Source organism: Desmodus rotundus, chromosome X (genome assembly GCF_022682495.2).
Source record: "Desmodus rotundus isolate HL8 chromosome X, HLdesRot8A.1, whole genome shotgun sequence".
In the NCBI taxonomy this organism is placed as follows: Eukaryota; Metazoa; Chordata; class Mammalia; order Chiroptera; family Phyllostomidae; genus Desmodus; species Desmodus rotundus.
Window position 1 is genome coordinate 24938878 of NC_071400.1, and position 22039 is coordinate 24960916.

The 22039-nt window shown below is 37.9% G+C and overlaps 1 pseudogene; it reads right to left on the reverse strand.

Annotated features, from left to right (window-relative positions):
* Window positions 1-143: 143 nt before the first annotated feature.
* Window positions 144-20953, reverse strand: LOC112310553 (large ribosomal subunit protein eL30 pseudogene; annotated as a pseudogene).
* Between the last annotated feature and the right edge of the window lie 1086 nt (window positions 20954-22039).

Consider the following 22039-nt stretch of genomic DNA (forward strand, 5'->3'; position numbering starts at 1 on the left):
ACTGGGAATCGAACCAGAGACCTTTTAGTTCACAGGCGTGCACTCAATCCACTGAGCCACACCAGCCAGGGCTCTATCCTTATTCTTTAAATAACAATAAAACAGGCTCTGGCCAGTTTTCTTAAAGAAAAATTCTGCATGATTTACTTTTCTCCAGTCTGTCCTGGCAGGCTTCTGATATCAGAATTACCCGGATCAATGACTGCCAGTGTGCACACCCTGTAGTATTTTCCACATCCGGTGCCTAATGCAATATTATTGCCACCGTAGTGATGGATCCCAGTCATGGCCGACATCACATAGTACTCTGTTTCACATTTCCTAAAGGCTGGACAGTTGTTGGCAAGGATGACCAGTTTCACTTTGTCTTGTCTGATTATTTTCAGTGTCTGCTTATGCCTCAGCTTTTACTTTCCACTTTTCATAACAAGGTGGATCCTAGAGTTGATTGACTCCAGTGACTCCCAACCAAGAGCAGATGCCCTGATGGCCAGGGAGCAAGACAAGCACTATCCTATTTTTTTTTTTTAATTCTGTTTAATTTTTGCTGTTCTGACCGGGTAATTTCTCCTATTTTGTCTTCCAGTTGGCTAATATGTTCTATATCATCTGATCTTCTGTTGATTCCCTCATTGTAGTTATTTGATTCTTTATTTCTATGTTTTCCATATATTTTCTAGGCTTTCGTTGAAGTTCTCACTGTGTTCCTCCATTGCTCTCCTGAGTTTGGCCAGCAACTTTATCACCATCACTTTGAAGTCTTTGTGAGGTAAGTTACTAATCTCTGTTTCTCTCTTTTTTTCCTGGGTTTTTTTTATCTTGTTCTTTCATTTGAAACATATTTGTCTCCTCATTTTGTTTGACTCTGTTTCTATGAATAGGGTGAAACAGTTACCTCTCTCAATCTTGAAGGAGTGTCTCTTTTTTAGATTATGTATCCCTGGTGGCTTTGGCAGGCTAGCTGGAGCTGTAGTGAACACGAGTGAGGGAAGTTCTAGGATGTACCACACTGGAGGCTCTTCATGGGGTTGGCTGGAGCTTAAGCTGGAGCACGCATGACCCAGTGGAAGACCCAGGGCATGCCATGCTGGGGATGCCTTGGCAGGCTAGCTGCAGTGGGAGTGGAAATATTCTTTTGGGAATCTTAAGGCTACCTTGGCAAGCTTGGAGCTGTATATCTCTCCTAGTGTTGAAGCAATGGTCTTGTGTAGGGGATGTCACAAGGGATCCGAAGTGCAATCCATCCTGACCACCAGAGCTGGGTGCTCAAGGGGTGTCCCCTATGTGAGCTGCATTTGCCCATTGGTTCTGGAGGGGCTCTGCAAGCGGGATGAGTGTGTAGCTGCTCTCCTGCCATGTTTGTCAGTACCATGAGTGGCTGGGGGGGGATAGGGGATACTGCTCACCTGCCACTGTTGGCAGGTGTGAGTGAGAGTGCAAAAATGGCACCTGCCAGTGTCAGCAGCAAGTTAGAGGGAACCTATAAAAAATGGTGACTGTCACTGTTTTGTCCCTGGATAGAGTCCCAGCAGATTTCTGCCCCTCTGGCAGATGTCTCAAGATCAGTATTCTGGTCTGATCTTGAGTGGCTGGGTCTTCTTTACATATTGTCTGGGCTCTTCTCAAGCCGAAACAATAAAAAGTGTCACTTTTTGCACTGGGTCCTTAGGCAAGTGGTTCTGCACACAACCCTTTAAAAGTGGGATCTTGCCCTGGCTGGGGTGGCTCAGTGGATTGAGCACTGGCCCAAGAATCGAAGGGTCGCTGGTTCAATTCCCAATCAGGGCACATGCCTGGGTTGTGGGCCAGGTCCCCAGTAGGGGGTGTGTGAGAGGCAACCACACGCTGATGTTTCTCTCCCTCTCTTTCCCTCTGTGTAAAAATAAATGAATAAAATCTTTAAAAAATAAAATAAAAGTGGGATTTTCATTCATTATAGCCCTATATTTCTCCTGGACATGAGCCCTATTGGTTTTCAAAGTGTCCTTCCAGTGCAGGACCCAAGGGCTGGGCTGCCTGATGTGGGGTACAAACCACTCGGTCCTCAGGGAGTCTGTCAGTGATTGTTTTTTCAGATCCCTCCCAATTGCGAGTCCCTACACGGATTTTTGGTGACATCATGTCTCTGCCACTCCTACTCATCTCCATATGGCTCTTTTATCCTTTTTGTGGAACAGTCTTTCAGATTGTTTTGAAGTGCTTTTCCGGGGGTGTTGTTCCATACGTACGTGTACATTTGTGGTGTCTGTGGGACGTGCATTTGGGATCATCCTAAGCCACCATCTTGAACCGCCTTCTCAAGACCTACGCTTTTTTGTTCCCTTAAGCACAATATGCTTCTATAGTGATATGTGGATGTCAAAAAATGCACACCGTCATAAAAGACCACACAAACTTAGGATACTTTATGAAGACTGAACAGATAGTGTGCTAAATATGTGACAGAAAAAATAGTATCATAAAACTTTACACTGGTCAAACCACACCTTTTATATTATGTTTAGCTCTAGGCATGACCTTTTGAGAATGACAATGACAAACTGGAGTGTATTTAGGGATGGTGAAAAGAATGGTAAAGGATATGGAAGTGGTGTCAGACAAGGAATGGTTGTGGGAAGTAAAGATATATAGCCCAATGCAGAAAAAAGATGCAATATAATAGTGGTCTTTAAGTATTTGAAGGACTGTAATGCAGCCAAGGAATTACATTTATTTTGCATAGTTTCAGAGGAGAGAACTGGAAGTTCTCACGTAGAACTGGAAGTTCTCAAGTAGAAGTCTCATGATACATTCGACTTTAATATAAGGTACAATTTCCTGACTATAAATGTTGTTTAATAATGGCTGATATGTGACATCATGTATTCCATTTTTGTGGAAGTTTTAAAGCAGAGGCTATATGAATATATTAGGGTGGGATTCTGTATTATATAGAAGATAGTTTAAAGTATGGAATACAGTTTTTCTAAAACTTCAGAATGAATCTTTGTGGGGGGAATGTCAGGGATGGGGCCTGACTCATATTTTCTTAATGGCACAAATGGTTCTGATACAAATGGTTCAGAATCCCATGCTGAGAAACATCACCTAATTTATTATTAAATAGTAAGTAATAAGTGGAAAAAATAGTAAGTAATATGCAGAGGTCTATGTTTCTTCTGAAGTGAAAAGAATAAATTGGCCAATATAAGGAGATGAACAGAACTTTGGCCATTTTGAAATATTGTGTTAACTAACTAGTTTTAAAATCACCCATATAAATAATATCTATCTAACCCATAAAAAATGGTATAACTCTGGGAAGAAATTTCATTAGTTTTCATTATAGACCAAATAAGTATGCAAAACACTGTGTGCAGTTTTTAAATATGTTCGGGAAGATAAACTTTCCTTAGACCTTTCTAGGTTCCTTGGCTGGAGTCAAATTAACACAAGACAGATTAACAGGAGAAAAAAAATTTAATGATATACTTGTAGGAGCCCCATAAGTACAATATTTAAGGCCCAAGGAGAAGTCAAGCAGTTGGAATTTATATGCCTTCCTGAGATAAGAGATGGAATAGGGGTCTGTGGTTTAAAAGGGAGGGAAGACAATTCACAGGAAGAGCAAATGTTTGGTAAACAATGTTTGCCACGCCTGTAGAGACAATGAGACACAGAGAGGACTTTGAATAAACAGGCTGTACTGACCTCTCCCGGAGGCTAAGCCCCATATCCTTTGTAGTTATTTCTGATAATAGTTTCCTTCCTGCCTCAGGCCCTCTATCTAAACCCTTTCAGGCAGTTAAAGGGGAGGTAATAAGCTCTTCTTGAGTCCTTTTGGCCTTAATTGTCTTTAGCTCAATATAGTCCACATGCCAAAATGGCACATTCTGGGCAGACTTGTTCTGGACCCCTTCAAATAATATTTATTCCTGCTCTACTGGGGGGGGGGGGGGTCGGGGGAGCTTAATTGGCAACAGTGATCAATAGCAACTGAGTATTTTATTTAATGTTCTGGAAGTCCTCAATGTATTTTAAAACTTTAACATATCTTCGAGATATTCTTTTTTCTTTTTTAAAAAAGGACTTTGGCATAACCAGCATTCTTTGAATTATTATAGAACAAATAACTACTGGCAGGTAAATTATTCACAAGAAATTAAGTATTACCAGACAATTCAAAAAGACCTTTGGTTTTCCTTTCTTTAAATTTGCAAAAGAAAAGCAACTAAGGAATTGGAAATGAAACTTGAATACTGATGTATTACTTATTCTTGTGCTATTTGGAAAAAAACTCATTATTTTTACTTCCCTGCATGTACTTTCTCACCACCATTAGAGCTCAAATTAAGGGAAAAATAATTTCTCGCAGTGTATGTAGAAAAGTACTTGATTAACTCAAGGAAAAGAAATTGCTTAAAATGAAGTTAGTTTTGTCCTTCCGTGCATGTAATTATTTAAGTACTTAGTATCACTATTTTTGTCTGCATTTATTCCTTTTCTTAACTAGTTGTGAATGAGACATTATCAAGGGTTCCCTCTTGCATTAACTTGCAAAGGGTCTCACCTGTCCAAAACTCCTGAAGCTATTTTTCTCAATAGTTGTGATCTGTCCCAATCCCTCAGAGTTCTGTGAAGTGCCAGATGATGGACAATGTATCAGTGGACTTCTGAAGTCATTATCCCCGAGGGAGTAACATATGGACGGAATTGTTGACTCTGTGGTAAATCCACGGAAGAGAGAATTTTGAACAAAAAATCCTATTGATTCTCTTCAAATCATACTACATACCAGTCTTTTCCTGCTCGTTACTAGATTGGTTTGGTGAGTCAGAGCTCCACGTGTGAGCGTCCTGCCTTGAGTAGATGTCCTTCCCTGCACTCAGCACCTTGGCACCGGAGTTCGGAGAGAATATTTCTGTGGCTATACAAAAGTATCATGGATTTGTCTGAAATCCTAAATACCGCTATGATTCTTGCTCTTACTCACCGAGAAATGTCTTTCCCAAGAGTATGAAAGAGAATATTGGGCACAAAGTCCATGAATGCATGATTTTTTGTCAAATTGGTTTTGGGCCACTGAATTAATGTAGCAGCTGAAGCCAGACATTTCCTCCAGAGCCATCAACAGTTCAAAAAGGGATGAATCTGTCCCTAAAGCAGAGCAACTGAGTAGTTGCAAGAAAAAATTCTTACCCAAGAGAATGATATAGAATGTGTCAATTTTTTGGATGATCTTTTATAGGGTGATCAAGAGGCTTTCATTTAGTGAATACATTTGCTCACTCAGTTTTGGAGAGTCGCCCTTCATTTATTCTTTCCCTTTGGAAGTACTTTTGAGTGCAAATTACAGCTATCAGAAGCCTTGAACTGAGAGGCTATTATTCTCCTCGCTCAGATTAAATTAATTTTGAACAGTTTAATGCAGCATGTCCGAGCGGCAAGTCCAAATGGTGTCAAATCTATTTCTCTGCTTTTTTAAGCTGCACCTTCAAGGGCAATATGATTCATGGTGAATGTGTTCTTCTAATGTCTTGCTAAGCGTTATTATTTTCTTTCATTTGCAAGTCATGAGGCTACAAATGTTAACCATTCTCCTCCTAACATTGTATAAAGAATGCATGATTTAAGCCAGGCTGGTTTTCCTAAAGGGAGCTTATTACATTTACTTGCTTTGCAAATGAAATAGAGAAAAAAATACTCTGGATCAAAGCAAGAAGTTTAAAAAGCTAATGAAACATTAGAAAGAGAACTGCTTTGAGAAGCACTGAGACATCATCACTGTTGTGTTAAAAAGGAATTATCTTGATCTGGGCCTAGGTAATAAAATAAAGGGGTTTTCATGATTGGCTATATAATTCTGTTTGTGTTTTTGCAGAGTTGCAAGAAAAAAAAACCAAAAAAAAGGATATAAATTTACTTATCTTCTCTCTTCCAGTTCAGGCAATCTAATGTCTCTCCAGTATTCACTCTATCTAAAGTGTCATTGAAATGCGTAATGAAGTTTTCTCTGGGTTATTGTAGAGCAAACAGCCAAAGGAACGCCAATCGATTAATGACAGCGTAGGAGATGTGCTTTAAGCAGTTAGAGGTTTCAAAAACCTATCAGCCTTGTGTGTATGTAAAGCACTTAAACCGTGCAGTCCGGGACAGTGTTTTCTACAGCTCTATTCACTAGTCCCATGGATTAAGCAAAGTAATGTTTTTAAAGCTTTTGAACAAAGTTGCACGAAAATACTGTATTGTAATCTTCCTATGATAAGCACATTGCTCTTGTCATACAGCTTTTTTGTACAGATGAAATACATGTACATGAATTTATTAACTAAATAGAAATGAATAATTGATACAGACCAAAAGATAAACATAGTAATATGTACATACACATATATATATGCTTACAACATTGCTAAGAGCATTTGAGCCCTTTATCTTTAGTCTATATCAAAACACAAGAATCTGTAACTCATGAAAACCTACCCGAGATTCAGGCATCCCATTTGGAGAAAGATACTACAGTAATGAATAACATGCCCACGAGTGACGGGGCAAGGGATGGGGGAGAATGAGACCTAGAGGGGCTGCCATATTAGTACATACTAAGACAGTTAAATTTTAATTTTTACACACAGAGGCTGAAATCCAAGTTTGTAAGCTAATGAGCGGACAAAGTGAGTATACGAGTATACAAGAAAAGCCATACGATCATTTCAATAAATGCAGTAAAAGGATTTGACAAAGTACATTTCCGTCATACATTCCTAGAAAGCCAGGAATAGAAGGAAGCTTCTTCATCCTGATAAAGGACACCTATGAAAACCTTACAGTTAATATATCTAATTGTACATGACGGATGCTTTCACTCTAGTATCAGGATGAAGACACGGATATCTATTTTCACCACTTCTCAAAATTTCACATGGATGAATCTCAAAATAAGTACACTGAGTGAAAGAAGTCAGATAGAAAGGGTACATGCTGTATGAGTTCATTTGTATAAAGTTCCAGAAAATGCAAAGTAATCCACAGTGACAGAAAGTAGATCAGTGCCTGCTAGTGAACGTGAGGAAGGAATTACCAAGGGGCACAAAGAAACTGTCGTGGGTAATGAGTATTTTATATGGATATATTTCTTGATTATTGTGATGGTTTCACGGGTATATACACATATAAGGGGGGACCCCCCAAAAAGAATTTATTTATAAAAAATTGAGTATTTATTCTTACATGTTTAAACTTCAGTCACCTTCAAAGTATTCTCCATTTGATGCAATACACCTATTGAGATGTTTTTCCCACTGCTCAAAACAGTTTTTAACTCATTGATTTTGATGCCTTTTAGTGCTTCTGTCATTTTTTTTCACATCTTCCACATCGGCAAAACGTGTCCCTTTGAGGATATTTTTCATCCAGGGAAAGAAACAAAGAAACAAACAAAAAAGGTGGCTCAGGGTGAGATCAGGTGAATAGGGAGGGTGGGGCATGGGGGTCATACCGTTTTTTGGTGAAAAACTGCTGAATACTCAGTGCATTGTGGGCAGGAGCACTCATAAATCACCCATCATGAAATGAGCAAATGCATTGAAAGAGTCCTAAAAAAAATTCACTGAAGCCGAATGCAGCCTCTCACAACAACACCAGCTGGTACAGTGATACAGACAGGTTCCTAGAGCACTCACCTAGTGGGGGAAGCCTGTACTACAAGGGGCCCTCTCTCCAGAAGATAATTCTGGGTTTTTTGTGTCCTCCCTCATATACATATGTCAAAACTTCTTAAATTGTATACTCTAAATACGTGCAATTTCTTTTATGCCAGAAGCTTCAGGAACATGTTACCTCTTTCCCAATTAGCAAAAGAGTCTGCTTCTCAGATAGCTCCAATATACATCTCATTAGTTAGACTTATTTGCCCTGATAGGCATGACATCAGTCATGCCCATAGCCTTCAACCATTTACACTATCTATGAATAGGATATATACCTTGTACCAATTACAGCCTAGCCCTAGAGCGTAAAATGGGGTTGATCCAACCCAATTACATGGTATCCAGGACCTAGATCAGGTTGAGATATAAAGGATGTGAAAATAAGAATAGATTTTATTCTAAATGTGACTAAAAGTCATTGGAGATTTTCAGCAAAGCTGTGATATGATCAGTTTTTACTCCAAAGAAAAGATTACACTGACTGTAGGAAGATAGAGGAAGCGGAAAGATTTGTTATGACACATGTCTATACCCAAGAAAGAGAGACCGTGGTAACTTAGACTAGGGAGTGAGGAGTGAAGGTGAGAATGAATTGGATTTGTAGAATATTTTAAAGTAAAAGCTGATGCAACTTCCTGATAAATGTGTGTGTAAAGGAAAGAAAGAAATCAAGGATAAGTACCAGTTTTTGGCCTGAGCAACTAGGAATATCAAGGAAGAAATGAGTTGGGGGCAATCAAGAGTGATGTTCCATGGTAAGCATGAAATGTCTATTAGATACCCAATGACAGTCATTGAAGAGGCAGTTGAAATGATCCAGGAACTCATGGCAGAAATCAGGAAAAAATAGAGTACATCCCTAGAAGAGGAATTCCTGGGGAATTGAAGGAAATAATAGAGAACAGAAGAGACCAAAATCTGACCCTCACGAAGTTTATATTCTACCCACAATGACCAACACTTCTTTCATTTAGCTTACCACAGGCCAGGTACTGTTCTAAGTACTTTGCATATAATAACATTTAACATTCACAAAAATCCTAAAGGGTGGGTGTTACCATTATATTTATTTTTGAAATGAGGAAACTAGGGAACAGAAAAGTTAAGAGATTTGCCAAAGGTCACACTGCTAGTGTGGGATACAGTGGAGCTTTAACTGAGTCTGATCCAAGGGTCTGTGTTCTTATCTACCACATTATATGTCACATTCTAAAGAACAGTAACTGCCCTGGCCGGGTGGCTCAGTTGGTTAGAGCATTGTCCATGCACCAAAAGGTTGCAGGTTTGATCCTCAGTCAGGGCGCACGCCTAGGTTACATGTTTGATCCCCAATCAGGGTGTATACAGGAGGCAACTGATCAATGTTTCTCTCCTCTCTCTCCCTCCCTCTCTCTCTCTCTCCCTTTCCTGTATTTCTCAAATTAATAAATAGATCCTCAGGTGAGTATATAAAAAAAGAACAGTAATTCATATATTGACAGAGATGCAGGTATATAAACTTAGAGATACAGTTTTATGTGACAGAGGCATACAGCATATGTCCAAAAAGGGAGGAGGGATAAATAAGCTCATAAGTAATTATGCAGCAGGTGCATTCTAATTAGCATATTTGTTCAGTTCCCATGACAACCCTAAATGCTAGATTATATTAATCTCATTTTCACATAGAAGACATACAATTTGAAGGGGTTGAGCAGAGATATGTTTACAGCGTGCAGTAGAAAGCCTTAAACCCTATAGTTATAATTTAACTATAAAGTAAAATACAGATTACGCAGAATTAGTAAATATGATACAAAATGATGACAAAGAGGCGTAAAATTAACTTTAACTCATAAGTGCGTCTCACTTGATACACAAACAAGGGGCTACTAAAGGGATATTTTTCACAACACATCTCAGTGTTTCTTTGTATTTCCATAACACTAGCATTCACATTTTGTTCAAAACAAAATCAGAAATATATGAGTTAACATTTAAAAGGTAAAAAAAAAAAAGGAGGACATGCAGCATGACTGACTTTATTTCAACTCCTTCTGTCGTTGGAATTACTGTGGTGATTTAGCAAAAAAAAAAGTCTATCTTTGGTGGATATTTTGTCATTTACCTTTGTCTACATCATTCATCACGAGGTACCCAGGGTTATCTCCGGTCACGCTTACATTATTTTAATACGAAGGGGGAAATACTCCTGATAATGTAGCTTTCCTCTGTGGTCTGACTATACCTTTCCACAGCATTCAATTTGAAATATACTTAGAAATACAGCATAATCACATCCCCGAAATAATTCACGCTTTGGTTATCTTGTTTGATATCCTATAAACAATGTTGAATTTATCCAGACAAATCCATAGTATTTTATGGATCAGATATGGTTTTACTACCAATGTGATAAGATGCATTAGTGGTCGTCAGTCATCTATGTCCCTGTGAGACCCCCCAACAATCACTCAGCTGTTGGAATTAATAGAAAGCTTGTGATGTTATAAGTATCTAGCATGCAATTAACTTTAGGACCATTCTCTTATATTTGTTTGACCACTTCTTTTGTAATTAAAAAAAAACAGTGAAAATATCAGTGCATATGTTTAAAAAGTTATACTTTCTATAACTCACCATTAAATATTTTTGTTTTTATTTTTAAATAAACTTCATTGACATATATTTTATATACAATAAAATATGCATAATTAGGTTTCTGTATTTGGATTAACTTTGACAAATAAATACACCCGCGTTGCTACCACCAAAATCAAAATACAGAACATTTCGTTTATCCCCAAAAGGTTCCCTTGTGCTCCTTCCCAGTCAGTCCTTGGAGTCAAACCACCCAGAAATATTGACCATCTGTTTCGCTTTTCTAAAGACAGTGCTGGGTCTTACACGGAAACTCCCATGTCCTGGGAAGCCTCTCAGTACCAGATAAAGGAGCGTGGGGAACCATGATCTTCTTTCTATCTTTGTAGATTGGTGCTGCCTGTTTCAGAGTTTCATACCAATGGAATTGTGCAATATGTCTTCTTTAACATATCAGCACAGTAATGTAAGATCCATCCATGTGGCTGCATATAATAACATTTCATTTCGTTTAATATTGAGTTGTATTATATTGCATTTACTTTTGATGGACATTTGGACGGTTCTCATTTTTTAAGTGCTATAAATAATAATGTTATGACTATTCATATACAGGTCTTTTTGTAGACATACGTTTTCCTTGCTCCTGTGTAAATACATAGCAGCAGTGATGCCGGGCCCTAAGATAAGTGTATGGCTAAGTTTATAAGAATCCAGCAAACTATTTTCCAAAGTAGGTGTACCGTTTTACATTTCTACAAACAATGTGTTTTAGTTGCTCTATATCCTTGTTATAAATTTATATTTAATTTTAGTTATTCTAGGGGTTATGCAGCCAAATGTCATGATTTTAGTTTACATTTCTCTGATAACTAATGATGCTGAAAATTTTTCTTGTGCGTATTAGTCATCCAAATGTCATCTTGTGAGTGCCTAATAAGCATCACAAACAATACATATATATCCAAATATTTGCTATCCCCCTGCAAACCTTTAAGTCATCTTTGACTTGCTCTCACATCCCGCGGGAATACCAACAACTAATTAAGTGTGCCCTGGATTTTAGTATATTTATACACCCACTCTTCTCACCACTTCATACCTGTCCTGGTGCAAGCTACCATCATCTCTTGTCGGGACTAATGAAATTGCTTCTTAACTAGTCTCTCTGCTTCCACTCTTCCTCAGCCATTGAACTATTCTTCGTGTAGAAGCCAGGGGGTGCTTTTAAAATATGTCAGTCCTGGCCTGTGTGGTTCAGTTGGTTGGGGCATCATCGTGCAAAGTGAAAGGTCACCAGTTCAATTCCTGACACATGCCTGGATTACAGGTTCAGATCCCAGTCGGGGCACATACAGGAGGCAACCAATTGATGTTTCTCTCTCATGTCAATGTTTCTCTTCCTCTCTTTCTCCCTCCCTTCCCCTCTCTTTAAAATAAATAAATAAAATCTTTTGAAAAATAAAATAAAGTACATGTCAGATCATGTGTTCAACACCTAATGAAACCTGATGGCCCAGGAGTATAAAATAATATATATAGGATTCTACATGGTCTTGCCCTTCTGCCACCATTCTGACCTCATTTCCTACCACTCGTCCTTGTTTTACTCCATTACAGTCACACTGACTTCCCTGTTGTTCCTTGAACATGCCAAGAATGTACCTGCTTTAGATATTTGTACTGGTTTTATCTCTGCCTGATTTTTTTTTTCCAAGACATTCACGTGGCTTGTTTGCTCACTTCAGATGTCAGCTAAAAATGCTTTTTAACATGGAGGTTATTTTTGATCACTCTATATAAAATCAGTCCGCTGTAACTCTCTATTCCCCTTTCCCTATTCTATTTTGCTTCATAAGTAGTTATCTCCACTTAGCTGTTATAATTTATTTTTTTAATGTATTGTATGCCTTTTCCATAAAACGTACACTTCAAAACAGTCTGTTTTTCTCATACGGGTACCCGTAGTGCCTAAATTATGCTTGGTATGATGATGGAACTCAACAAACTTGATTGAATGAATAAATGTGAAGGGTTTCTCCATGCCCACCCACTCCACATCCCGGACCGCAGGTTAAGTTTTACATAGGGAGGAATCTGGCCTCATTCTTTTCATAGCACCTTGTATGATGTGCATATTAAACACTTGTTGACTGGTTGGTGAATATTTGAAATACCGTCCAATTATCTTAGCTAGGATTAAAATTAACTAGGAAATGTTGGTGCCTAGCATTAACTTGAACTGATATTATAGAAATAACCAGTGCACTTGATAAGTTGAAAAATAGATGAAATTTGTCTTTCAGGTTCAACAAATACTTACTTATTGCATTTTGTACAGAGCATAAATAACTTAAGATGTTTTATACAGCATTTTCTATTGAACAAATTGATTTTCAGAGACATAATAAGTAACTCTCCTAAAGTCATAGATGTAGGACATTACAGAACTAGGTTTCTTATGCCTTAGCTCATGGTTCCAAATCTTATGCTTGTACTTGTCCCTTTGAATTTTTCTCTTCCATCCAAATGCTTCCATTTATTGCCTCTATCATTCCCATCTTTCATTCTCTAACCCACGCCACGTCCCGAGAAGTGTTCCATTAGTCACACTTTAGCTGATCTCTTCACCTTCATCAAAACTTATCCCTTCACTGGCTTATTGCTACATGAACACACGTCAAGGGTAAATGACCGCTATTTAGTGCAGTAGCCTCACAGGACCGAATTGACATCCTTGTTGACAGAAGTGTTTGGCTACCAAATGAAATGATAAACTACTCTGAGCATCTTAAATCCCGGGGCCAGACCAGAGAGGGAGCATTATGTGCTCAGGCATTTCTGAAGGCTGCTTGCACACATTCTCCCAGGCAGCTGCTGACTGTGTCTACTTCAAAAGTAATCTACAGGCTCACAGATACAAATATGTTGATAGACCAGTCTTACCACAGAGATTGTCAAATGATGAGAATTTCTTTTATCTCACCCTTACTTAGGATTCCATTGAGAGTTATATGCTCTATTCTAAACTAGGGGGCAGTGAAAATAAACGTAACAGATGAGAATTAGTATCAAGAATACTATTTTTCTTAATTTTAATCTCTAAATGGTACGAAGTGAGTTACATATATAAATTTTGTATAATTTTTACTTATTCACACCATCTGAACTTGTAATAACCATTTATCAAATGGCTATTTGATAACCATTGATAAAGAGTCCATGTATTAGGCCCTGGGAGAGTTTAGAAAACTTGAATATTATACAATTTTAGCTCTCAGAGAGTCATTTAATCTGCTGGAGAATACAGAAATGTCCATAAGAATTGACAGGAAAGTTAACTCAGTATGGACTTACCCAGCTTCAAGTTTAATACACTCATTCAATATGTTTTAAGTGCCTGCTACATGCAACGTACTGTGCTTGGGACTGGGAATTAAATGATGCACATAACCCGCCGCAATCTCCGAGTCATCGTATACACAGAACAGTAGGAAATATATGGACGTGAAGAAAGTAATTAGTAAAAAATTTGGATAATTTTCAACTGTGAAGAAGCGCTATGAAAATGAGGTAGTAAGAGGATTTTACCTGGACAGGAAGATCAAGGAAGGTTTCAATGATGGAAGAATAATTGAGTTACAATCTAAAGAGTGAATAGGAGTTAACCAAGTAAAAAAGGGGGAACATAATGTCCCAGGCCCTCTGAAAGGAAGGAGCGAGACAGACACTGGAAAAGACCGGTGTGGCAAAGGCATAGAAAGCAGGGGCACGACTGATCTAGAAAGGTAGATGAAGCCGGACTGTGATGCAAAGATCTGTGAGATGATACAAAGTTTCCAAATTAAAATGGCATCTCCCTGATGAAGTCAAATCTCAAAAAATTCTATCCTCTGGATATGCCTGAGGTTAAGGCCTTTTATTTATACATTAATTACATTTGTATGTCATTCATGTACATTGTAGCTAACTTGATTAATCATGTAAATTACTATTTAACAAAAATATGCAACAGATGAGAAAATTTAGCACTTAGTCTTTCCTGTATTTCCCTAAGCTGTATACTGTAAGGGAAACATGTGTATTGCAAAGTTTTAGAGATTGTGACATAAATTTAAATTGGCAATTAAATATTTAAATCATTATGAACATAAATTCTATATATATATTATTTTTATCCTCACCCAAGGACATCATGCTTATTGAGTTTAGAAAAAGAGGAAGGGAGGGAGAGAGGGAGGGAAAGAAACATCGATGTGAGAGAAAGAAGAGGTGATGTTGCCCATCATCCGCACCCTGACCTGAGACCAAACTGCAACCTAAGCATGTGCCTAGACCGGGAGTGGAACCCATGACCTTCTGGTTTACAGGCCGATGTTCCAACCAATTGAGTCACACCAGCCAGGGCAAATTCCATATTTTTTAGCGTATTGTGATCATTTGATTTTCTGAGAAATGGTCTGAGGTAATCGTGATCAAATACCAGTTATGTTAAATGTTCTCTAGACATCAAACTGCTCTGACTTTTAAAGAAATAAAAGATACATATTCTTTCCTAAGACAATACTTTTGCTACCCTCCTCCATTTGAAGTTAAAATTTGTACTGTACTTAAGGTTTAACCAAGTGTGTTTTTAGCAATCAGGATAATGCAACAAATACATGTTGTTCTAAATGCTATCTATGTCACTAAGAGGTGCTTTTATAGCTTTGCAAATCAGAAGTTCAAGGTAAATTAAACCCATGGTACATACTTAAAGGCCTGCTTCAACCCAGACATAGCTGTATATTTTTCCCATTATATTCATGGCAGATACAATATCATAGGCATTTAGCAGAAGAAATAGACGGCATAGGTCATGCTCTGCTCATTATGCACATCTGCACCTTCAACAATGCACGGCTCCTGTTAACATACAGGGAACGATGTAGGTGAAATATCCCCACCAGAAATTATAGCCTCAGGAGAGAAAATTGTGCTTCCTGGCTCCTAGGCTAAATAGAGACCAAGACAGCAAGAGGAGGTACAAAGGCCTCTTCCTAGTTCAGTAATATGATGCCTTCATTCAATATGTACTTGATGAAGGCCCAATAGTATCCACTTTCCAAATTTCATAAAACATTAAAAAAAACATTTAAAAATTGAATATTACTAATATAAGAAACATTTCAGCATGATATTTTTTAAAGCAATTCTTGAATAAAGGCTAGAATGTTACTCAGGCTTTTTTTCCTTTTATGTATACACTTGCTCAAGAAGCTTGAGAGATTTTGGAAATTTTAAAGATCAAAGAAGTTTAATTTCATCAATTCCACATTTTTAGTCTAACAAGTACATCCGCATTCAATGTTCTTGAAAGGCTTCTACAGTAATCCATACTTGAAAGCTAATCTGATTATGTAGCTTAGCTCACTGTAGCTATAATACTTCCCTTTTCCAGCGCAGTGGTCAAGTTCAGTGCCATTGCTTCCCAGAACTAGAATGGACACTGTTAATGAACATGGGCTATATTACTGATTGAATGTATGTTATTGTTATTATTATCCTTAGTACATATGACACTTTGAATTTTCTTTTAAGCAACTTTTCACATCCTTTGACTTCCAAAATATTAGTTCATTAATATCATTGCAATTTGAGAATATCTCTGCCTTAATCAGTTTTGGCTGCTCTCACAAAGTACAATAGACTGGATGGCTTACAAAAACCATACATTTATTTCCCACAGTTCTGGAGGCTGGAAGTCTGAGACCAGGGTGACAGCTTGGCAAGGTTCTGTGGGGATTCTCCTTGTGTCCTCCCAGGACAACACTCTAGCCCTTCATTTATAAGGGCAGAAATTGCATTCACAAGGGCTCTATTCTCCAGACCTAATTATTTCCGAATTATTAGGGTTTCAACATATGAATTTTGAAGGGACACAAGCATTCTGTCCATGGCAATCTCCAAAAGAGCAAGTTTTATTTAATTTACAATGATTTATCTCAAATTAGAATAGAATGTTTTCTGAAATCCGAATTAATGAAATGTCCCCTATAAAAGATTTATTAAATTTATTAGATGTATTAAAATTCTAAGAAGCTAAACTTCATTGTAGATCAAGTATAGTTTAGTTATAGCATTTATTTTATTACTGAAATCTGTGCGCATTTTTTGAGATTTTTGGTGTATTTGAGTACCATGGAGAAACAGCATGCTGTAGTTCATCATTCAGTACTCTTGGCTCATAGGTGAATCCAAACTTCTGGAAAGCTTCGATTCATGTAATGTCAGTGTTGACATCATTCAAATTCATATTAACTTAGTGTGCATTAAGCAAAATGAAACATATTTAAGGGAAGCTTACATATAATCATATGTAAGAGAACTGCAAAGCAGTAATGCTAAAAACTATGTATATAATAGGAGTAGAAAATTATATATGAGCTTACAATGTGATAAAAAGAACAGAAAGGCAAGTACTCTCCTCACAATGGAAGGAGTCTCTGTTCAAGAGAAAGTAGAACAGTTTCGTCAAGCAGTGCATGAGGTACTCTAGAATGTGAAGGAAAAAACTCTGTTTTTATTTGCAAAAAAAAAAAAAAAAGTTGGACAATTAAATCAGCCATTAGACTCACCCGTAGAGAAACAAGATGGTGATGAGAAATGCTAGATTTCTGAAGTGGTAAAAAATTTCAATGCATTATTTATGGAGCTTTGCTGTCATGCAGTCCTCCAAAATATAGCATTTTTCTGAATTTGGATACATGTGAGAACTCCTAAGAATATTAAGTTACCAGAATTATCAACAAGAAAAAGTTCTTTGTCTTTCATTGTTTTACTGTAGACAAAATATTTGCAGAAGTAAAGGTGTTGGGAAAAAAAAAGAAACTCATAATTGCCCTCTATTACATTAATCTGAAAAAGTTGGATTATATTTTATAGGCTTCTTCCTTCCCTTAATAATTCTGTCAGGAATATCTTATCTATGAATTTACCTAAATCTTAACAAAACTATTTATATCATGATTGTTAGGGTGGCCAGTGACACAGGTTGTGAAAGAATTCAGTAAGAGAAGACAGTGCAGAGAGCAAAATTTTTATTTACTTTCCAACAGGGAAAGGGGCTGGTGTGAAGAGATACACCAGCCTTGAAATGTAGGGGCTTTAAATTTTTGTTGGGGGATAAAGAGGAGGGGGGTGGAGCTGGGTGGTCATGGCAATTAGTTGTAAATCAGGAGAGTCGAGGCTGACTGTGCAGGCTTCACTTTGTTTTGCTGTTATCTTTGTGTTTGGGTTTGGGTGCTCCAGTCTGGTATGTCTTGTTTATACGTTTGGTTTTTTTCCACTTAAGATTTTTTTTAATTGTATTTTTCCATTACCATTTAATCCTCTTATAAATCCCTCCCCACCAGCAATCACCACACTGTTGTCCATGTCCATGAGTCCTTTCTCCCTTTTGTTCAATCCCTCCACCCTGTCATCTACCCGCCACTAGCTGTCATCCTGCTCTCCATCTATGAGTCTGTCCCCATTTTCCCGGTTAGTTCAGTTTGTTCATTAGATTCCACATATGAGTGAAATCATAATGTATGACTGGTTTACTTCACTTGCATAACGTTCTCCAGGTCCATCCACACTGTTGCAAAGGGTAATGTGTCCTTCTTTTTTACAGCTTAGTAGTATTTCCTTGTGTGAATGTCCCATAGTCCTTTTATCCACTCCTCTACTGATGGGCACGAGCTGCTTCCATGTCTGGTCCATTGTAAATAATGCTACAATGAACATAGGGGTCCTTATGTTCTTTCGAATTAGTGTTTGGGGTTCCTTCAGATATATTCCCAGAAGGGGGATCACTGGGTGAAAGGCAGATTCATTTTTAATTTTATGAGGTATCACCTATTGCATTCCACAGTGGCTGCCCCAGTCTGCACTCCCACCAACAGTGCACTAGGGTTCCCCTTTCTCCACATCCTCACCAGCACTTGTTGTCTGTTGATTTATCCATGACAGCCATTCTGACAGGTGTGAGATGACACCTCATTGTAGTTTTAATTTCCATTTCATGATTAGTGATGTTGAGCATACTTTCATATATCTATTGGCCATCTGTATGTCCTCAGTGGAGAAGTAACTGTTCAGGTCCTTTGTCCATTTTTTAATTGAATTGTTTGGTTTTTTGGTGTTGAGTTTTGTAATTTCTTTGTACATTTTGGATATGAACCCCTTATCAGTTGCATCAGTGAAAATGACAGGACCTAGCATTTGAACACAGAAATGTGTGGTATAATTTTATGACATAAACTCAGTTTCTTTTTGGATGAGATTTTCTGTCTTGAACCTTTCGTTCTCTCTTTTTTTCCTTTTTCCTTTCCTCACCCCTGGGATGGTCGACATTTTGCATGGGACAATTCTCCACTCTGCGCAGATATCCTGTGTCTCTTAGGCTGTTTAGCAGCATCCTTGGCTTCTGCCCAGCAGGTTCCAGTAGCACCTCCTTCCCTCAATCATGGCAACTAGAAATACCTTCCAGAAATTGATAAAACAAATATCTCCTGAGAGGCAAAAGCACCTTTTGCTAAAAATCACAGGTTTATGACAACACCACAAAAGAAAAGGAACAGATAAGCATTCTTCAAGTGCAGCTTTATTCAACACAGAAAGAAGGCAGGGTGATGGGCATTGCTTTTCTGACCAACTTAAGGATTATAGTTACCTATTGAATGAAAAGTACTTTGAACACATAATTATAGGCATAATAAATATATTTTCATCAATTTTCATTCTAATTCAATGTATTTTATTAAATAAAATTTATATAGATGACAATGCCTTGCAAAATACAAGGAAATCACCTTATATTTGGTATTTTTTAAATGATTCGTGTTATAAATAACATACTGAGTTGTGGCTTTTCATTGCAGAGATTTCCCTGCCTTGCGCTCCTGTAAGTTGGACTCTGTGCTTGGCCTAAGCAGCTACATTCTCACTAGATTAAATATTGTGAAATAAAGAGAAAATATATAAATATAATATGCCCCAAAGCAAAAAAAAAATTAATTTTAAACACAGATTGGTTTTAGGAGGTTTAATGCCAAAGATTTAAAAAAGCTTGTGCTGGGGGGACTTTGTTCGCAACTGAGAGAAAATATCTCCTGTATTACTCTCACAGAATGATGAGTTTCATTCCCAAAGCAGACATTTGAAGGGTCATTTGAAATAAAGTAAAAAGCATTAAATATCCAATTCCTTCAGTCCCAACAGTATTTTAACTCAATCTGTGCTGTCCCCCAAAATGGAAAGAGGGAATGCTGGGTAGAAAAGTCAGTGAAATGCTTTATGGTGTGATTTTTTTACCAAAGAGAAATTAATCACAAAAGAATAATTTTGTACTTTTTATTCAGTGACAACCTTATATGAACTCAATGGGAGTTGCATCTAAATAAGGACAAGCCTAATTCCCATTCCATATGGTGAATTGATACCAAGGAAGTCTTCCACCTTTAGCCAAGAAAACCTTCTGATTATCGTAAAATGCATTTCTTTGCAAGCCTTTCTTTGTCAGTAAACTACAGTATATGCAGGGTTCAGGTTACGTATTAAATAATGAATCTACTTAATCATTGCTTTCAGAGAACTATTAGTCTGTAAAAGGTAGTTAGGACAGAGATACAGGGAACCGCTAGCAACAGGTAATTATACTCCTCCCCCCCCCCCCCGAACATACAGTGTTAAATGAAACTAAACTGATAGATGTTACATGAGTTAGAAAATGAACTCAATTGTTCTAAGAAGACTTACACCTACACAAAAGGAAGTTGCAAATGACCTCAAATTCTTAAAGTTTTATTGAGGAACTCTTCATGAAATCTCAAAAAAGTCTATTTGATTATTCAAAATGCGTGGTTTGGGCTAACAGATAAGTTACGAGAGCATATTTGCAGCCACCACACATCTCAGAATTTCTCCAAGAGCCCAGCATCACCATAAATTCACTCAAATTTGTCCCAATTTTTGTTAAAGAAACCTTGCTCAAAATAAGCACTTTATTCTTGGATGCAAACCCCAAGGCATACCTGTAGTTGTGGCTTTGTCATCTGTTCAAATGCTTCTCTGTGTAAGTGTTCCTCTATAACTGAATTTGTACTTGGACTTATACAGACAAGTTCTGGGGGAGCTTTTCTTTATAAATGTTCAACATCGCCACTGTGGCCATATGGCTAATTGGGGAGACTCACTTCCAACTTACAAGATATGAAAGGAGAGAGTTTATGGCTAAACTCGAAGGTCCTAAGTACGCCTTGTAAGAAGTTGCTCTGAAGGCTGTGCTTTGTTCTCCTTAGTAAAAGAATAACACCCTTCAGAGTTTGGATGATCCCAACATGCTTAAGCCATCTTATCCTTAGTCTAATCTAACGTTTACTGTTTTGTACTACACCGTTCTAAAGCACCTGTCTGATGGTAACGATAGTTAGCACTAAAATCGTTATGCATGCACAATATATGTAAAAACTGGTATGTTATTATAAGATATATTCATGTATTTTACATGGATGATGTATCATAAAAAATTACTCTAAATAAAAGTTTTGGTCAACTCGAGCCGCGGGCCGCGCCCACTGCGCCCACTGCGAGGGTAATGAGGTCCCGCTGACCCCGCGTGGGGCTCGGCCGGGAGCAGTGGCGGGGCGGTTGGACTCCGGCATGGCAGGGAGTCCAGCTGCGCTACTGCTGTCACCTCTGATGTTCCTGCTGCTGACTACGCCTGTCCAGGTCCCCCCCCCCCACTACCATTACTTTGGCGATCAGGGAGAAGGCGACACCTGGGAGCAGTTACGGCTGCAGCTTCAGGGGAAAGGTAACCGCAGGCCGCGGGTGTGACGGTGTGGAAAGATGCCCCCTTGCCCCACTTTGTCAGGTGGCTGCAAACAGATCCTCCTCCACAAACTTCAGATCTCCGCCCAGCCCAGCACTGGCGGCCTCCGTTGGACTGGTCACTTTTTTCAGTTTTTCTCATTCCTACATTGAAATAGAGAGTGCTTTTAAGCAACTTACACAGGGAGCGGGGGGTGAGCAGGACCTAGGCAGACACATCCATAAACACATGGATAAGTGATGGGAAGGGCGGAGATAAAGAAAGAAGGCGGCAGGTCAACTTCTGAAGTCTGAGAAGGCCTGGCTGAAGAAGATAGGTAACCAATGCTGTTGGCATGACAAGAAAATTTAAAAAAAAATAAAATAAAAAAATTTAAAAAGCCAAAAAAAAAAAGTTTTGGTCAACTCAAACAAAAAAGGTAACCTTGTATATGTACCTCAAAGGAATTCTCTGTAGGGAGAATGCTATCGTATAAAGGAATGACAAGGGACACCAGCAATGTAAAAATTTTAAGTGATACTTTAATTCTTACCATAAAAAGTACATTTAAAAAGCCTATAGAAAATACATTGTGAATAAAATATTTTTAAAACTGATATATATGCCTCATTCTATTTTCAGAGAATATAATCATAGAAGTTTACATTTAAAGTGACACAAGGAAGAGATTGAATGCACCGTAATTATGTTACTCAGTTTACTGGGATCCTACAAATGTTTATTTTTTTACATAAACATAAGGTTAATATTTAAATATATAATAAAGTGTACACTGTCCAATATGAAAGCATTAGACACATATCTTTTATATTTAAAGTTATATTATTCAACAATGAATGAAATTTAAAATGTAGTTTCTCCAACAGTGTCCTAGGGTTCCCTTTTCTCCACAACCTCACCAGTACTTGTTGTTTGT